At 46.4% G+C, this 20,000-nt stretch overlaps 1 protein-coding gene across 1 annotated transcript in view; it reads left to right on the forward strand.

The window, feature by feature from the left end:
* Positions 1-20,000, forward strand: part of LOC146189233 (uncharacterized) — a 115,312-nt gene that overhangs the window by 10,861 nt on the left and 84,451 nt on the right. The window lies entirely within an intron of this gene.

Below are 20,000 nucleotides of genomic sequence, written 5' to 3' on the forward strand. Positions count from 1 at the left end.
GCGTGGGTACCCATCTTCCGGCGTTATTAGAAAGAAATAAATAACGACAGAAAGAAAGAAAGAAATAAACACAGAAAGAAAGTAAGAAAGTAAAAAAGAAAGAAAGAAGGAAGGAAGGAAGGAAGGAAGGAAGGAAGGAAGGAAGGAAGGAAGGAAGGAAGGAAGGAAGGAAGGAAGGAAGGAAGGAAGGAAGGAAGGAAGGAAGGAAGGAAGGAAGGAAGGAAGGAAGGAAGGAAGGAAGGAAGGAAGGAAGGAAGGAAGGAAGGAAGGAAGGAAGGAAGGAAGGAAGGAAGGAAGGAAGGAAGGAAGGAAGGAAGGAAGGAAGGAAGGAAGGAAGGAAGGAAGGAAGGAAGGAAGGAAGGAAGGAAGGAAGGAAGGAAGGAAGGAAGGAAGGAAGGAAGGAAAAATTTTATTAAGCCAAGTTGTTTTTAGGCGGTTTTTGGGGCGTCTTCTGAGGTGTCTCCTTGTTGCATCCTCAGGAGTCTTCTCCGTCGACCTCGTCCACTTCCACCCAATGGTCGGTTGCCTGTCTATCCAGGGCTCCGCTGGCCACTGCCGCCCGTTGAGCTCGCTGTACCAGACCTTGCTGGTCTTCGCAGCGGTCACTGGACAGCAGTCTGCCATTGCTCCTATTAAACAAAATTTTACGTAGTGTGTAAAAAATAGATATATTCGATATGAAGTAGGGGGTGCCTTCAGAAAAACTGGGTGTCTACATTTCCCTTAGCAGGCGTCAAGGTAAATCACTGTGAATAACTACTCGTTCAATTCCATCTCAAATGCTACAGCTGTACTAAAACATGATGAAACTTCCTCGATATCTCTACTCCTTTTTTAAATCTAAAGAAAACGCAGCACGAACCTTTCGGTGTTCGGTGTAGTCTTAGATAGGTATCAATGCGGATATTCAAGCAACCCTACAAAACAAGTGTTAAGGGAACTTTATGCAGAGCTACTGGATGCCTTTGACCTTAACGGTTGCAGCACGTTGGCCCATATATTGAAATCCGGCAATCTGAATGGCCCAAATCTCGGGGGCTATAGCAATATCTCATACTACCTATCTTTCTTCAATGGAAATGTTAAGGGTGTCCAAAGCCCGAATATAATTTAGGGTTATATCTATGCAGTTTGTTCTATGCACCCTGAGCCCAATTTCGTAAATTTTATTTCAAGTGAGCAAGAATTCCACTTGCTGTGAATTGAAAATTGCAAAGTGTGGACGCCGTGGTAGTGATGAGACGTCGTATCGCAAATTAAGTAGTTCTGCTGTGCCGTTTAAAGGCTTCGCTCCTCTACGATATTCCACAAACCGATGCGCTCCGCTGCATAGACCAATGCCTTCTATTACAGGTCTGAGAAACGCCATCTCCTTCTGTGGATTATTACTGGTATAGCTAGCTTCTTCCACTGAATGAGAGAGATATATTTTAATGGCAACAGATAAGTGGTAATCGCCCAGAGTTTGTAGGCATGGCATGTGGAATTGGCGTCGTAATAATGACGCACTCCAAATTAGAACACCTCCACTGAATGAAACGACAAGGTGTGAAACTAACCATAGGAGTTTAGAAAAAGCAGCGTGCTAAGCTCTTACTACCGCAGTGGTTCAGCGGCAGTTCCATCGCTGCCGTCAACAGGCAGACCATGTGATGCACCGGCCTATCGCTCAACACAGTGAAGCAATCTAACAATAGCGTCAGAGCCCAGATTTGTCAAGAAAAATTCACTTGTGATTTACCTTATTTCGCTTATGAATAAAAAAATGAACACGAACGCACAGAAATTCACCACATCTGCATTGAATTAACCATGATGGGGCGTGTTTCCGTCCATCAGGGTTCGATTCAGGTGCTCCTGTAGTAAAATGAAGCATGCGGAAACAACAACCCTGGCCATCTTATTTGTATCAATGTTGCTTCACGTAACTTCCGCGACTCCTCTTTAATGCGATATCTCTTCTTCAAGTACGGCTCTAAGTAAGGATATTTATACGTAACTAGAGGTAAATCCGCTTCTTGGGCTCTTAGTGAGTGCTCACCATGTGGCTCATAGTGAGTGCCCATGCCGCGTTATATAAAAGTAGTAGTATAAAACTTTATTCCCCAAATAGGGAGGGGTTTAGGGATTGGGGTCTTGAGCTGCAGGTGGTGTTCCTAGGCACAGGATCCCATTGGTTCTGCCCCGCCGGGGTGGCGCAGTGGTAAAGGCGCTCGACTACTGTGCCCAAGGACGCGGGATCGAATCCCGGCCTCGGCGGCTGCGTTTCAATGGAGGCGAAACGGAGTGGCGTCCGTGTGCTGGGCGATGTCAGTGCACATTAAAGAACCCCAGGTGGTCGAAATTTTCGGAGTCCTCCGCTATGGCGTCTCTCATAGCCTAAGGCCTAAGTCGCTTTGGGACGTTAAACCTCACAAACCAACAAACCAACCCATTGGTTCTTGCTTCCTCTTCGGCCCGCTCTACCAGCACCAGCTGATCTAAAACGCCAATTCGTTTCTATAAAATACTATTCGGTGACACCAAAAAAGAATGAAAACTCAGTTCTGACATAAACGCAGAAAAGCGTCCAGCCAATTTTCAAAATGTCCGTTCTCTAAACATAGCAGCTGTGTCAACAAAAGTGTCAGGGTGCGATTCATAGACCACTGACCACTTTATAAGTTGCGCCATCCTTCACCAACCTGTACGAAGTGAAAAGCGCTAGCAGTAGTTCAGTTTGGAAATGCAGTTTACAAAATTTAAAAATCAAGCAGATCTGAGCCAAAGCAACGCTGTAAATGGCAACGTAGTCCCTATAGGCCAGGGGGTAGTGTCAACTTTCTCCACAAAAACCCCTTTACCGATGCAGCACAGATGTTGGTGCAAGGTTCTTGAAAAAGACCCACGAACTGATTTTCGTCGTTGTAGTGGTGCGTTTACAATATTTTCGACGCTCGAAATTTGTGGAGGTTGAGCAGGAATCCTCTTTTCACCCTCGATGAACTTGATATCCAAAATATAAAGCCTTCAAGTTCCTGACAGGACCATTCAAGAGACAGTTTTTAGTCCCGGAATCTACTGACCAATACTTTGTCATTGGCCTTGGAGAGGATCGACAGGCATGAAACAGAGTAAAAAGCAAAGCAAGAATCAGGAGCTGTGGGAGGGTGTTGGGGGTGGATTTCAGCTCCACCTTTAGGGTCAAATAAGCGACCAGCGTTTTCTGCGATCAGCTTGTCTGACTTGGAATGCAAGGGTATTGGAGGGTCGTATAAATGAGAAGCCTTAAATGGCAGCCCCTGTCAATTTGTCGTGCATCTCACATGGCCGCGTGACATAACATAACTCTTCGACCAGCGAGTGCCCTGCAGTAGGCGAGAAATTTGTATTGGGGGGTGTCGCCATTGAAATAAAAAATATCTCGAAAAAAGCCGAAAAGAGCAAGCGATTAGGCTCTCAGAAAATTTCGGAAGGTTTGCAAGACACGAGAAATGTTACACTTCTCGTGGCCGTGTAAGAAGTGTTACAGTGATGCTTCAATTGCAATACTCTTAACCTCCTGATTAAAAAAAATCCCACTTTTGAAAGACAGAAACATTGGCATTTGCCCTCAACCGGGATCGTGAAACGCACATCATGATTATCCTTGTCTACCGTATGGTTAATAGTAGCGACGACAATGACGCTGCAATTAGTGACAGTGGTAATGATGACGGTGCATTTAGCTGATAATGATAATGGGACCAAACGGGACGCCCAGCATGCACCAGCAAGGCTTAGGCATTCGCATTTCTGCAGTGCAGATTCCACAGTGTTCCCGGAATATTTTTCTTAGGCAGTATTTGCGACAACAAAAAATAAAGCTAAAACGATCGGCAATTTTTCACACATACTTTGTACAAGTCGTTAATTACTTCTAAAGGGCTATCAAATCCTCCATAATAATTAACGGATGCTACTAAAGACCCGTTTTCGTCTACACACTTCCGTTACCCCAGTGCCTCACAGATACTGAACATAGGAACGAAAATTGATCAATGTCCCATTGATTAGCAACTGCCTACTGACAACTCCTTCAAACCCTTGTGATGAAGCGATCTTGTGATGCTGTGTTTACATTGGGACTTGGCTTCGACGCCGGCTTCGATCGCGGCTGCTGATACGAAAGGCCAGCACTCGCGCCCCACTTTCTCGAAACCGAGCCGTTTTACAATGGTCTTCGCGTGCTTGGCGTGGCTACCGACGTTTCCGCAACTAATGCCGTCTGCACGCCTCGAGCCTGGAGGGGGAAACAACGCCCGCTTCTTGTGGGAGCCTGCCCGGCCTGAGCGAACCGGCGAGGTGCATACGTAATACCACATCGAGCTACTGCGCATGCGTCCTTTCTGGCTGTCCGAAGCGCAGCTTTATCGGCACGCCATCTCGGTCCGATGCGTCCCTGACCAGTCTTGAAAATGGCGAAACTGTGTAAGACCACGCAGATGTTCAAACAGAAATTGCGCGCTTTGCTTCGCAGAATGGCGTGCTGCACGTCGGTAGTGTGGTTGCGAGTACTGTTATAATCGGATACAGCCTGAGACTGCAGTAACCGTCACACGCAATTCATCCGTTACAGAAAGTAGTCCGCATCTAAGGCTTCCCTGATAAAATCTAACCATCAGACTTAAATTAAGCTCAAGAATTTAGATGCCTCCGGCTTGTTTTGTTTAGCCAAATATTAAAAACTGATACTGTTTACTGTTCACCGGAGTAATACACACGCTGCAGACCACTGCCCATAGTTAGCAACTTCTCTTTTTATATGTTTTATCTTACTATAATGGTTCAAAGCGATGCGCGTAGCATTATCGCTCTTAGATGACGTACTAAGGTTGCCTTGTTTAATTTATTTAACGTGGAAGGAACGCTAGCTTTACTGACATCTCTTCGTTTCTTCTGCTTTTTGTGATTTGAGCAGCTCTACTGATTCAGTGCCATAGTTCGATGTCAAAGCGTTAAAGACCTGTTGTGCAGAATATGCAGCGTTGTCAGCATTCGGCATTCTAAGCGGAAAATTACGGCTGTGCCTTTGGAAATGGGAGATGACAGATGACATGACTTGGCACTGATTAGCTGCCAGGATGTTTGACGTCACCCAATCACGTGACATAGCAGGAGCTGCCAACTCAGGTGGCCTCTGTGAGATAGCAATCAAACACGGGATACCTGCATCCCGAGTTGGCCACGCCATACTCCCAAGCCACGCAGGTGCGTCCTCGGTTAAACCGAGACACCTTTTTCGGGTGGCCCGGTAGCTGACAACGTTATCCTAGGGAGCATTTGTGAAATAATAGAGGCATAAATTAAGAGAGTAATGAGTGAACGAGTAAAAATCCAGCCAGCAAGCACCATCAACCCAATACTGGTGCTGTGTCGGCAGTGTCCGGCCCAACATAGGACCGCTGCATTAGCAATGCAGTACCAATATTGGGCCAATGGATCGTGCCGTATGGCTGCACTTTGTTGTTGTTGTGGTTGTTGTTGTGGCTGTAGGAAGAAAGAAAAGAAAATGCACGCGCCTGCTACTGGCTCTGTAGCTGAGCCACCTCCGCTGCCTCGTGCAGACAGAAGAGAAAATGGAGAAGAAAGGAAAAAGAAGAGGGAGAGAAAGACGCGCTCCGCAACAGCCGTCGTCCACCACTACCGAAGCTGTGGCGGGTGCAATGACAGCCTACAACAAATAAAAATCAGTGGCTGGCTAGCCACCGCCGCAAGCGGCGTTGATCTACTGTCCCAGCCCCGTAGGGCCAGGAACTGCCACCCTTCCTGCACTTTGTCGGATGCTAAGAAGTATTTACTCTTTTACTACAAAGCTGCTCTCCCGTTTGGGATTCCTCTTAACTTTAGTAGGGTAACAATTTTAATCACCGGAAAATGTGAGGAAGAAAACACCGGAATATTAGAACAAAACTTCGTGATTGGCTCTTTGCCAGGCTGGATGGCAGGCTGCTACAAGGCACAGCTTTGCAGCGACCTCTTCGGCCTTGTCCATCACACAAAGTTGTATGTACCTCCTGGTCCCAGCTGGGCACCGCAACCTCCCACTGATTTAGGTTGGAGAGTCGCATGTGGTAGTTCCGCGGGTCATTCAAAAAGGATGCGATTGAGAGTGGCTTTGGTTGGTCCTCACATAACGCAGTCCGGTGCCTTGAGTGCCTCCGGACGAAATGCTTCCTTAGTTCTTTGGAGCACCCACTGTCTCTGCTCTTTGTCCTGCAAGACTGTTTGTTTGGTCTTCAGAGGCCTCAGGAAACGTTTGTGTCACTGAGAGGCTGTATGAGAGTTTTAAAAATAAAGATTGATATTTTAAACTTGACGCGCTGAGGGTGTACAAATGCTCGAGTGAACTAATTAATGCAAGGAGAAATTCTGCTTCTCTGCTTTTGGCGCCGCTCGAATCCTACTCAGGACCGTAGTATGACAACGACCACAAACGCTGTCATGCAGAGTGCTCCGCCGTGGGTTAACGAGGCAAGTCGCCAACGCATCTTGTCACTTGACCGGATATTGATCGTCACCTGATCACACAGGATGCAGGTCAAACATAGGCAGTACTGTCCGCTCGCCAACTTTAGGTACGTGAACACGTGGCCACAGCAACCGCTGTCTTGGCTTATGTTGAAAAATCGTAAGGAGGTGTTAACCTACCCGATGATTCAGCCATTAGCAAAAAAAAAAACAGAAAAATAAAGACCACTGTGGTGGTTCAATGCATGGTTAGGGCACCCAACTGCTGTGCCCAAGTATGCGGGATCGAATCCCGGCCGCTGCGGCAGATTTTCGGCGGACGCGGAATGGAGTGGCGCGTTTGTGGGCTGTGCGATGTCAGTGCACGTTAAAGAACCCCAGGTGGTCGACATTTCCGGAGTCCTCATCTACGGCGTCTCTCATAGCTTCAGTCGCTACGGGACGTCAAACTCTACAAATGTAGTGTAATACGTTAGAAAAAAACTTAAGGACAATTTAACATAGGTAAGCGCGCCATGTGCCCCGGGTCAGCTTTGTTTTCGTCTGCTGAATCACGACCATAGATCTGCTGACTCACTGTCGCCGTCTCCATTCCGCTGCTGTTCTTGTCGTCACGCATGGCGATACTGTGCGTCACACAATTAGAACGAGCCAAGAATGGCCTTCATGAAAATTAGATAAAGCAGGTACAATCTGTTCAGGTGCGGGGACTGCCATATAATGCGGATTTGTAAGACAGCTACCAAGAGGACCGCAAAAGCCGGCCATCCGCATAGCAGATTGCCGCGTCAAACATCAACGTCATTCTCTTCGTGCGCCACCTTGGAGCCATGGATATCTCAAGATATATTCACGCATCCAAAATGAGTAACAACCATTCCGGTCATTAGTGCAACTCTGTCACAGGAGATCAAGACGACATCTGCAGCGGAAAGTGAAAGACTGGCAGTTTAACACGTGAAAAAGCTGCCTAATAAGATGGGATAGTTGTCTAACACAGTGGCTTCGATGGCCACTGTGTTTGCTTCGGCTCGACTTCCACTGGCGGTGAAGAAACTACACAGACACGAGGACAGGCTGCTGCACGAATTGGGAGTCTTCCCAGAAAGATCGGGTTTTGCTCAAAATGCGTGTAGTTTTCTCTTTTTCTATTGCGAGGACATAGATAAATTGTAAATTGTAACAGTGGACAGGGGATCCAAGCAGGAGCTCTTTTTACTTTTCATAGTAGTAGCTACATTGCTGGCGACCGAAACGTTCAGTTTTTTTTTCTTTTTTTTTCAAGGAACTTTATTGACAAAACCAAATAAAATGTACAAACACTGTTTGGACCGATAGCTCAGTAGGCTAGTGACCGGTCCAAATACAAATATTACTCTCAGGTTCAGCCATAGAGGATTAATGATTGAAAGGAACAATAATGATATAAACGCAACATTACTGCTACAGTTGCGTACATAGGCAAGAATACAGCAAACTGCAAGTAAAATGAAATACCCACATAATTATGAGCACCAAATAAAATCGATAAGCATAATAGTACTACAATGAAGAAAAGGAAAATTAGAAAGAATATGGTTACAAAGTACAATAAAGTGCAAGCGAAGTACACGATACACTCACAAAAATTATTGCGCACACGCTATTGCATGTGCGCAACAACAAATACAAGTGTAAAGCATGTTTCAAAAACTAGGCTACATATGGGAATTTCACTAAGAAAGAAATTCAGGCAGAATTTGATTAGACTGCTAATATAGTTTACATGTCAATTTAAAATTTCTGGCGGCTTTTACCTCGATCGGCAATTCATTCCATATTTCAACACCATTGAACTCTATCAGTCGTTCACCATACACATTTCTACATTTGGGAAGGTTAAAATTACAGTTAGATGCCTGCCTAGTATTACGCGAAGGCTGGACAAATAGGCTTAATGGAAGGGGGGAGTTAGTGCTAATTATATTGTTGATCACAAGCGCAACTTTGTAGTTACGCAAGGTTAGGTACGATAGTATATTGTTGGCATCAAAAATGTAACCCCTCCATGCGATATTTCAGGGTAAGCTGCACAAACCACGTTCTGAGAGCTTTTTCTGGAGTTTGATAGCGGTGCTCACAGCTGAAACACCAGAGTGATCAACACTTTTTCTAAACCCCGTCATGCTACCTTGAGGAGGGGGGGGTATATGAAGAGAAAAACGGCGTTGAACTTTAAAAAGTTTTGTACCTACCATTAAGCATGACAAGTGACGTCATCGATCCTATCGGCACTGGAAGCGTCATATATATTACAATGAGCAGAAGTTTTCCCTCTTTTGTGCTCTCCTGTCGCCTGCAAAGATAGTATGTCAATTTTGTAAAAAATCTGCCGATATATACAGACCGCACTATACATTCACTTTATTCCGCATTCCTCCCGGTACAGAAAAAATGCGAGACAAACGAATAAAAGCTGCTATCTAAGCAGATTGACGTATGCCCTTGCCCCCCTTTGATGGCAGCGTACAGCGGCAACAACCTTACAGAAGTGAAACGCTGTCAAGGAAGATAGTTGAAATACTCAACAACTGTAAAATGTAATCAATGTTCTTACTAATAATATGACAAATTAAACAAGCCCTGTATACAGATCATAAAATGTTAATTGTATGCGTAGGTTGCTGCACTACAGTACAAAAATATAAGAAATAGCACATGCACGTAATGCTCAAGTATTTATACAAATCAGCACACACATACATATGTCCAATAGCATATGCACCATAGAAAAATGTAACTTATGCATGCTTCAAAAACGAGAACAGAAAAAGCATAAATACAGAACTTTCTTTTTTAATTGTATGTTTGAATGCCCATGCTTAATCTGTCAGTTTATATTGTTAAATTTCGAAAATATCTAGCGAGTGCGGGTTTTATTGTATTTCTTATATCTGTGTCTTGGTTGTTAGGTCTATTTAATAATGCTGGAAAGCGATGTTTTAGTCTCTTGAAACCATTATTCGTACGCGAAAAAGGGGAGCTTTCTATTTCTCATGTTGTAAGGAACTTGCAAAGTTTGCCTTAGATTACATAGCAAGGGAAAATACGTATTTGATTTTATCAGCGAGTTTTTATGCTTCATACTTGGGTTAAAACCATAAAGGTGAAGTATATGGAATATATTATATGTTGAAAAAAAAAAAAACTACATTTGCTGACCACAGATTGTTGAAAAAAGCTATATATGTTGAACAAAGCTACATAAGCTCTCTAATATAGCACAATGCACAATGGGGTTTTATTGTTGCATCTATTTGTTACATTCAGGTTGCAAAAGCATAGATAAAGGAGGGCTACTGGCGCGCGGCTGCACTGGTTGAGAGTATAGTTTTAACAATTCGAAAAGTCCTGATTGATTATAATCCTCGAGGTATATTCAAGATTTCTCGTATGCCACCTGTAAAATGTTTCAGGAAGGAGAAATGCGCTTTAGAGAAGCAGGCATCTCATCTCGCAGGCCTCGCGGTTCTCCATCATTTCTCTGTATAATAGCCATTTTTGCATCGCCTAGCACGGATATTGGCGGCGAAACCTCTGTGCTGAGGGCTTCTGACTTTGTCCGAAGCCGTGTCCCGAAAATGGGACTGAACCGCTTCCCGAACTGGCCCGGAAAGGTTACTATGTATCGTTCCAGTTCGAGTTCGGTTCCGAGACGGTACCAGTTCCGGCCAGAAATGCGGGTTCAGTTACGGTTTCGGAAAATGTCATGTCCTGAGGTGCATTTACTGTTTCTGAATTAGGCACGTTTAAGGGGCACCTTGGCTTCACGAGTAACAGAGCACACTGCCATATTTACAAGATGCATGTGACCAGAAAAATATTGCCCCTGCTTGCACTGCGAGCTAGTAACGTTTGAGCGGGCTTCAGCCATTGTGTGTATTTATCGTCTGGAAGCATTAGTTGGTTGCCGAGCGACTGTCGCACTGATTTGTTTTAGATAATGTTTTTTACAACCTAGATTCCTATTGCAGCCCAGAGGGTGCTAACTCTCGAAGGCGCCGAAGTGCAAATGGGGTTCATCGGAGTCAGCTCGTTATTCCAGGAATAATTGCGTATGCAAGCCCAAAAAGTAGCAGAGATGAGGTGAATCTGCCCTTGAGTAGAAGTCGCATGAGTTATACGAGAATAGCTCGGTAGCGTCCAATGGTTCTGAGGAATTTGTGCGCACGACGCATGTCACATTGCCTTCTTTCTCCCTCTTTGATGGTGCTATGAATGTTTCATGGCTCACGTGTGTGTGGAGAGGCGCGCAGGTTTGCGCGCGACCACGACCTCCGCAGTCGGAGACCCAGCAACATTAAACAACAACGCTCGAAGTCTGCGCCCGACAGCGGCGGAGGAAGAGACGTCGCTGCCCGTCACGCCGTCCTGCCAATACTGTCAACAACCCAGCGCCGTCGGGACATTTGAAGGCCGCGAGCTTTCGATTAAAGCGGCCGCAGCTTGTCTCGACTGTCGAGCTTTCAGGCGACAGGAAGCAGATGCTCGTCACAACGTTTGGACCTGTCTGGCATTTTAACCGGAATGCTTTCACGCATGTTTATAGGTGGCCTTCGGCAAGAGACATGCGGCGAGTTACGTACTATCAGTTGATAGTTATAGAAAAGCAGCAAATACCATGAATGTAGCCGAGATTCATGCGCTGCGCATACCTCTCAGCCTCGATTTTGACGGCTTGATTCCTCATCACAATATATCCCCAAGCCTGAATAAAATTTAGGGGTTATAAAGATTTCAAAGTCTAACAGCGTTTATGAACGGGATTCAAGGGGTGACGTGTCTTTCTTAACCGCTTAATGGGCAGATGGGGAAACATTGATGTTTCGTGTATGCTGGCGGTGAACAGTCTTGCTCAACTGTACACCTTGAAACTTGAGCAGTCATGCAAGCTTCCGATTAAAAGAGCTGTGAAGGAAGGACCATCAACTTTCGATTTTCTTTTTGTAGAAATTGATTGCCCGACATGGGAGGTCAGCAGTTTACAATTTTGAAACACCATAAAAACTTAAACAGGCGATGATAATTTCTCTCTACTCGTTCGTCGACGCATGCTGTAGTGATAAAGCAAGCATTATACAGCCTTGAAATCTCATTAGGAAATTTTCCGCTTTTTCACTCTTTCCTTCCCTGAAAAAAAAAAACAAAACGGAAAAAATATTTGTCTTTTCCCCAGAACTTTTTGTGTACTTTTATTTCTTGTTGTTTTTTGTTCAGGCCTTCACATCTGCAGGTATGAGCAAACATTATATGTTTTTGGGGATCGGGTGAATCATACCTTGAGAAAAAAAGTAATTTTACACAGCAATATTGTTTAAACATTAACAATTATACTTAGAGATCAGCTTTCGTTAGAAATGAAACCGTTTTTACTTTGTTCTTGCTGGCTCTATAGTTCATACAGATGTCCTGTCCTGAAAGAAATTACAGTGATTGAGACGAGAGCTGAACAGCGAACACGCCTTACGTCAAACTCGTGTTATATCGTTCACGAACCTTAAAATTCGTTTTTTGTTTTCTTTTTTCAATATAAGCTTCAGGAAAGAAAAAAACTTACTTCGAATTCAAATTGCGTGTACCGAAAAGGCTTCGAAGTCGTTATTTTAAGGGTCTTACCGCATCTACTGGGTTAAGGTTCTTGTTAAATCGACAGTGGTCAATTACGAGGCTAAGCGCATTAGTTGTCCGAATACATAAAGTGTCTGGAAGTAGAGTCGTCACCAGACTCCTTTTGGGACTCTCCATCGCGTTCATAACACTGTAGTGGCCCTTAACTTCGAAAAAAAAAAAAGGCCGCATTATTTCGTGACGCCCGGTGCGCAGCACAAAGGAGTTTACCAAACGCTCCGCATTTGCGCGTATGTGACCGGGTAACTCTACGTTGGGAAGACATCTAATCTTTTTTTCAGAGAATTGTGCGTAGAGGTAATCGGATCCTCTCAGCAGCAGCGACTGGAGAACAACACACCGGCGCTCTTGAACTCACCTAAAGCGGTGCGCAAAAAAAGAAAAGAAAAGCACTCCGTGGCGGAGCCGACCTTCGCTGCGTTCGACACATACCGATTCTGTTTTTATCGGGGAAGAATCTACACTGACTGCATCAAGTTTCCCTCGTTGTCAGACGAGCAGATCGCAGATTTTGGTGAGATCAACTCTCCCAGGGCACACGGCAAGGTCGCGCGCCCAGCCGCGTGCTCCGATAGCCTCTTTTACCGGCTTGGGGATTTTACAGCTGGGGATGAAATCGCAGCTGGACACAATGGCACGGACAGAATTGTTTTAATGCGTTAGCATTACGTTCAGCAGTGAACTCTTGAGCTGGACTGTGTGCGTGGCCACATCCACCTGCGCCGCTCAGGGAGAGGACGGCCGACGCTTGAGGAAAAGGCTCTGACCTTGAAAGAAATGAAGTTGATACGGCCGCATATCAACCTCGACTGGGTATCAATCCAGCTGTGGCACGAACCGACCCGCTTCTCTGATCACTGAGCGCGAGCACTATGCTGTCCCTGCGGCAGATCACTGCCAGTTTCTCGTACTGAGTATTGCATGCCGAATGCATCAAATCTCTTTTGTGCGCAGTGAACCTTAACTCACCTCTGCCACATTGTGGGGCTTTAATTGGTACCAAAGGTTCATATAATATGCTACCACTAAGACCTCCGGTCACCGATTTCACCGATCTCTGCCTGAAGCCTCAAAGATATAAAGCTCTGCTTTAACGAAGCAATGTAAACTGGTTTGTGTGGACTAGGTCTGGTTTGGTTTGGTTTGATGTCCCATGCAAAGTGACTCAGCTACGAGAAGTGCCGTAGTGGAGTGCTCCGGAAATTTCCACCGCCTGGGATTCTTTAACGTGTACTGACATCGCACAGCACACGGGTGCCTTGCTTTCGCCTCCATTGAAATGCGGCCGTCGCGCCCGGGATCAATCCTGCATCTTTTGGCACAGAAGTCGAGCGCACTAAATACCGCACCACTGCGGCGGGGCTGTGTGGACTAGGGTTAGCGTGTCTATAAATGGGTATGCGAGGGTCGCATGGGTCGTCCAACCCGACATTCTCATCATCACAGCCTGGAACCAATCTTTGCCCGTACTAACAGATTCAAGAACTCTTTTTTGTCTGTCTCCCAGTGGAATGCACTTCCATAAGATGTTTCCTCCGCTAATAAAGTAACAGTTTTTGAAGAAGGGGTACGAAAAGACCTGGTTTGATTTTTTTTGCTTCACTATTTGCTGAATCACTTTTTTTCCATAATGTGTTTGCACTTTACCCTGTTCGTTTTATATTTTTTGCTTTCCAATGGTAGCGCTGAAATGCATTTTCTTGTGGTTTGTATTGCCCTTCTGCTTGGTCTGTATTGACTGCAGTATGTTCAAAAAAATAAATAAAAATATAAACCTCCTATCTCTAAGGGGCTGTCTCAATTGGAAGTGGTCTAATGACGTCGGAAAACGGGGCATTTCCGGATGTCATCGGCATGTCTACGAAAAAGAGCATTGAACAAGGGTAGAGGGGAAGAAGCCTTAGTTCGCAGGCCGAGCCAACGTTTCGACAAGTGGACTTGTCTTCGTCTGGGCGTTCAGACGAAGACAAGTCCACTTGTCGAAACGTTGGCTCGGCCTGCGAACTAAGGCTTCTTCCCCTCTACCCTTATTCAATGCTCTTTTTCATAGAGTGTACCCATCTTCTTCCTCTCCTTCTACCTGGATCGGCATGTCTAGAAACACACGTCATGGGCGACGTAATGGACATGAATAAAATTAATCGAAGCGAGTACTTGTAATGAGAGTGTCGACTCATGTCAAAGCGACCGAACTTTAAACTGATTTTACGTACAAATAAAAGTCCCATTGTTTTTCTTCAGATTCAAGCCCGCGACCTTCGGGTCGCCAATCATGCTTGCAACCAACTGGCCTACGCAGGCATGTCGACTTAATAGAGATATGTATGCGCGTCTGCGTTCTGCGTCTGTTCGTGCGTGAAGTTGGCTTAATCGCGAATTCTAATTAGTACGTTTATGATATCTAAGCTCAACCTCAAGGGTATGACGCTAAATCGTTAATTACTCGCTTCCGCACATTACCTTCTCACATAGTCACTCTTCGTAGCCCACATAACCACATTAATAATAACTGATGCCGGAAGCCACGTGACGGGCATCCCCCTCACACGTTCTTAAATTGTTAATATTTTCAATTATTTAAAGCGCCTATGAATAAAAAGTTGGAGGAGACTCAAGCTCAGGGTATGGTGCGACAGCGCTATTTGAGAGATTTAGTATAGCGCGATCCGTGATCCGTCACCATGACCCACTACCGCGGGTCACCTGTGCATACGCGCTGATTGGTCCCGATACGTCAGTTCTGTGTGCCGACTTACAGTATGCGGCGCCATCTAGTGGCGTCAGGGCGGTCTGGGCATGCGCAGTGAAACGCGCGGTGGTGGATCAAGGAACCGTAAACCGTATCGCGTTCTGATAAATCTATCTAAAAGCTCCCGCTTACCGGCTCCCTTGCGGGCTTTCATTCACGTGCATCACTTGGTCACTTTCCTGTTCTTTTTTTCATTAATAGCGTAATTTGTATATCGATTATCTCACAGATACCTATCTGTCTACAATCGTAAGCTGCCATATTTCGCTTAAGACATCCGACATAAAGCATCCCTTTAAAACAAACCGTACTGATATAAGGGTGGCGTGCATGTCTGACTCCTTCTCCCAGAGTCCCGGGGGTTCCCCTCTCATCCGAGCTACTCATCTCAAAGGATGTCCCGATGACCTCGGCCATGTCATGTGTCCTCGTGACGTCGCAGAGGTCGCCAACAAATGCAACAAATGTCATGCCATATGCAAGCTACCACCTGCAAAAGATACGCTCGTAATTTTTCATACACAATGCCGACGAAGAATATTTTGAAGAACAGGACAATCAAAGCTGTTCGGTTAACACTCTTTGCTGTTCTGGCCCGGAAGTCATTATCGTATTGTAATTTTACGCATTAATTGTAGTGGTGAACATTTATTTGTGTGGTTTAATTGCTACTACTACTGCTGTTGCTACTAGCACTACCATTGGAATTTCTACTTTTGACTGCTACACGTGGGACGACAGTTGCCCCTTGTCGTCACCCCGGCTATACCTCCACTGAACGACAATTTCCTATTTCATTTCTCTTTAATTATTGTTGCCTCAGAGAAGGTGTCGTTGCTGCTTTCCTGGAGGTTTCCTTTTATGCCCTTACACTAGCGCCTGCCTGCCCGCAGCTAACAACTCGTTATATTACAGGCTGACAGACTCCACATTATGTGCCCAGCCTAAGACATTTTGGGCAGCTTTCCATCGAGACTGCCGGCCCTTAATGTCGCTAATAGTACTTCAATATTCTAAGCATAAAACTAATCATTGCCTTTACTACCCTCCGCTAATTGAGTGCGCGCATTCCAGTTTTGTTAGGTAATCTGTGGTTACCATCGTAAAATTTGCCGCTTAACGAAGGGGCGGTTTTCGCGCTAGCCAGTGTCTTTTATTTCCTCCAGTTCACCTTGAATCCTGCTTTTAGAGCGTATCTGTTAGGCTCCCATCCCTAGATTTCGCGACGTCGTTGCTGGCATAGTAATTGGCCTGGTAGGTGCAGTCGACGTAACATGTCACCTTCCCCCAACGGCAGGTAGTGGTAGAGCGAAACGACACCTGCAACGGCTATACCAGATGGAAAAGAGTGATCTGTAAATGCATTTTTCGGCATAGAGGGAAGAGAGGGTCTGAGGTTACGGGTTGCCTATAGCATGAGCCGTGAGGCGAGAGCGAAGAAATGTGTAACCGAAACGAGGCTGTCACGGGAAGAATTTGGAGGATAGCTATCGTGGAAAAAGGAGGCTATGACGCAAACAGGAGAATGGCCAACCTGAGGTTGGGCATTCTCTATGTGTTGTCTACCGAAGGGTTGTCTACTATTGAAGAACAAGGTCATGGCGCAGGAATGCTCCCCCCCCCTCCCCCCGAGACCGGCGAAAGCGGATGAGAGGATTGCGGCTGGGCGCTGAGGAAGGCAGCATGGGAAGAGAGAAAAGTGGAAACGTAATGGAAAGCGGAGGCTGATACGTAATATTACTCCGCGGAAGTTAAGGAATCCAGTTCAATGGAAGCTCGGCGTCGGTGCTGTAGCCGTCGTTGTGAGCGAAAAATCATAAACTAACCTCCGGCAGGAGGGGGGGGGGGGGGGGGGAGGGGGCAGGTCGTAACGATTTCAGGCATGGCGGTGGTCGAGACTGCTACTTTAGCTGGCAGCTGCCTACACAGCTTGTGCCAAATGGGATATTTTATACCCGAGTTAACCATGCAAGCCCCAAGCTATGCAGGGACGTCCGGATGCATTGTTTACAGAAATTCTTTACATCTTTAGCCTTCTTTCGTGTAATGGGGCAGCTTACGTAAAACTGTACGCTGCGTGTGATATGATGTGCATGAACCCTTACGTAGATCTGGTAGGGGGTGGCGGAGACGCGGAGACTACCAATGAGGCCACGTCGTAGACTTGAAGGTGGAGCTTATATTTTTTTTTTTTTTGTGGTGAAGTATCTTTGCTCAGAAACATGGTTGGCGTCCACTTTGTCTAAACGCCGCTCGAGGCAAGGTCGTCGGGCCATGGCAGTGGAGCCGACAGATGTCATTCAGGGCCTAATTTGACGGCCACTTGAAAGGATTGCCAGTTGAAAGATAATCATGTCGTAAAATATAAAGCGAGATAGAACTGCGAATTCATTGAAACAGCCGTGTCTCAAATTCCTTACCTAAACTTATGACAAGACTGAAATACCTAAACAGCTGCAGTAATGTCATTACCGATCGTAGTGATCGTCGGCCGATATTTGCTTATTACTCTTGATAATATGCTGTAAAGTTGGCGCTTAGTAGCTGGATCCTTTACACCTATGGCGTGAAGCCCTCACAACGTTACACGATACGTGCTACAACACAGACCACGTGCGTATCCAGATGTGTACATGCGAGCAAGTTCGCGATATAAACGGGATAATAATAAAGTGTCCACCGCTGGAGCACTGTCTACGGGAGCCTTGACAATGACTATTAATACTGCATTCGCCGTATGGCAATGGCAACAAACAAGCGGCCTTGACCTTCAACTCGAAATATAATTCCTGAAAAGCCCTTCCACCCCTCACAATCTTAGCGCTGCCAGTTGGCGAGCAATGTCCTAAACGCATGTAAACACCTGTGCACGAGACCGCGTACTAGATTTCATTATTCCAGAATGGGCGACCTTCGCGCTTCAAAACAAAGAAAAATTGGGGTGAGTCGTTCCAAATGGTCACTCCAGGCGAACGCAAAGCGAATCAACCCAGCCACACACATCCTGCTCTCCGCACAGTGTGCCATTCCAAAGCGCTGGTATTGGGTGGCTAGAAGGGCCGTGCGACACCTAAAGAGTAGCGGCCGGCCGCAGCTTTTCCAGTGGACGATGCCTGCTTGCCAAAATCGCCTAAGGCATAACACGAGAGTAAGGTAGGGCAGCCGTCCAGCGCAGCAAGGAGAGCGGATCGCCCGGCAACGGTTGTATTACCGCTAGAAGCCCGTCCGCAACCGAACATCCGGCCGCAACCAGCGCCACTCTCCGTTCGTCGATCCATAGACGCATTCGGCTTTCGAGTGAGGCAATCTTCGCAAGCTCGTTCAGGGGCACGTCACCAAGACGTTGCACGTGCTGGCCAGCTAGCCCAAGAAATATCTGGGCCGGGCGATATAGTGTGCCCTCTCCGCCGAGCTCACTGCTGCCCGCCAGGACGAGATCCCGAAGCTCTGCTGCCGCTGCTGGAGAGCGCCTTCACGCTTACGGTGACGACGACGTCGTCCCTGAGATGTGGCCTTTCTTCTCCTCCACTAGCTAGCGTCTTGGTCTCTTTCTCTCTCGCTCATTCGCTCTTATTGCTCCGGTGCGCGGAAAGACCCTTGCCACTACCTGGGCGGGAAAGGAGAGAAGCGGGAATACCATCGCGTCGGAGCGGTTTGGAGAGAGCAAAAGGGGCGCTTTCTCCGCTGTGGTGAGAGTCGTCGTCGTCGGCTCGTCGTAGCTCCGACTCCTTTGGCCATTCCGGCGGATCTCCGCTGCTCCGCCGCTCTCCTTTCATCTCATCTCGCGCTGAAGTTGCAGTTGGCCCCGCAGAGGGGTACGGCGTCTGGAAGGATGAGGACGCTATAGAACACGAAGTGCAGTGCGTGAGACAGAAGGTGTGACCTACCGCTCTTGAGTGCTTCTTCTTAAATTTTTTTTTTCGGGGGTGTTACTGTCGCCACTTCGGCCTGTGTGCATGTGTGTGTCTGTGCGCAGTCGCCTCGGCTGGGAGCTGAAGAAGTAGCTCCTGTGACCAGAGACCGCAGTCGGATTGCTGCGGCCTTCGACGGTCCTGGACTTTGTGGACGTCACCGGGCCGTGGGAAGAAACCATTCGTTGTAGTTTCAAACGCGTTTTACCCGAACTACTTCACTACTCATTGGATCTACTATGGAAAAACGAGAAATCTGAGGTGCCCTGTCTGAGTGGTTACGCCTGAGATCACTCTACTTATTCTATACGAAGTCCACATAGCAAGGCAAAACGTTCACGCGTCGTCAACTTCAGCCATCCCACCTCGCGGTCCTGGAATAGAAAGGACCCGTTGCTACAACACTGGTTGACGGCTTCATATACTGGTGAGTGCTGATTTAGTAAAAAATGCAAGAATTCTTTCATTTTGCGTTGTGGTACTTGAAGGACTAATTTCATGTCAAAACTAAAAAGTACTGCTGCGTAAGCAGAAAGAACAATGGGTGTGTTTCCTGATTTCAAATGAAAAGACGTGAAAGTAAGCGCAATACACGTGAAATATTTTCAATTTATGGTATCCTTGAGACACTTCCTAAGGAAGGAAACCGGTGATATTTATTGAGCTTATGACAACTCCTTCGAAACCTTCACTCTGATACATACGTCTTAAGACTACTACGTGCTCGTCTATTGTTCTCAGCAAGAGAAGAAGGTTATACCTTTCAAGGATCTTCAGTAGATCTCCACTAGAGGCGAGCAAGGCCTTTTGAGCGGTACCTCTCCGCACTGGTGCTCGTAAGCTGGAGGCTTAGAACTTCCATAATTCGCCGTAGTTATGTAGCCCTTGTTCGAGCAATATAGACCACCGGAGATCTTGTACAGATCGGCCTTAAGCTCTAGGGTATACTCCTCCTAATGACATCATTTCGTGCTGGAGAACTGAAAGCACCACTGGCTGCAAGCGGGGACAGACACCTTGAAAACGTTCCCCGTTATCTGGGCATTCATTTACTCCAATAACACTGTCGTTGTCTTCGTGAACGTGTCCCTCCTGCGGGAAGGTCATACCTGGCGACACCATCTTTGCCCGTGTGGGCACATACACTCTCTATGTGTATCTTATATTCGCGTGCATGCGCATGC

Source organism: Amblyomma maculatum, chromosome 5 (assembly GCF_055883805.1).
Source record: "Amblyomma maculatum isolate TAMU_Amacu chromosome 5, ASM5588380v1, whole genome shotgun sequence".
NCBI classification, from domain to species: domain Eukaryota; kingdom Metazoa; phylum Arthropoda; class Arachnida; order Ixodida; family Ixodidae; genus Amblyomma; species Amblyomma maculatum.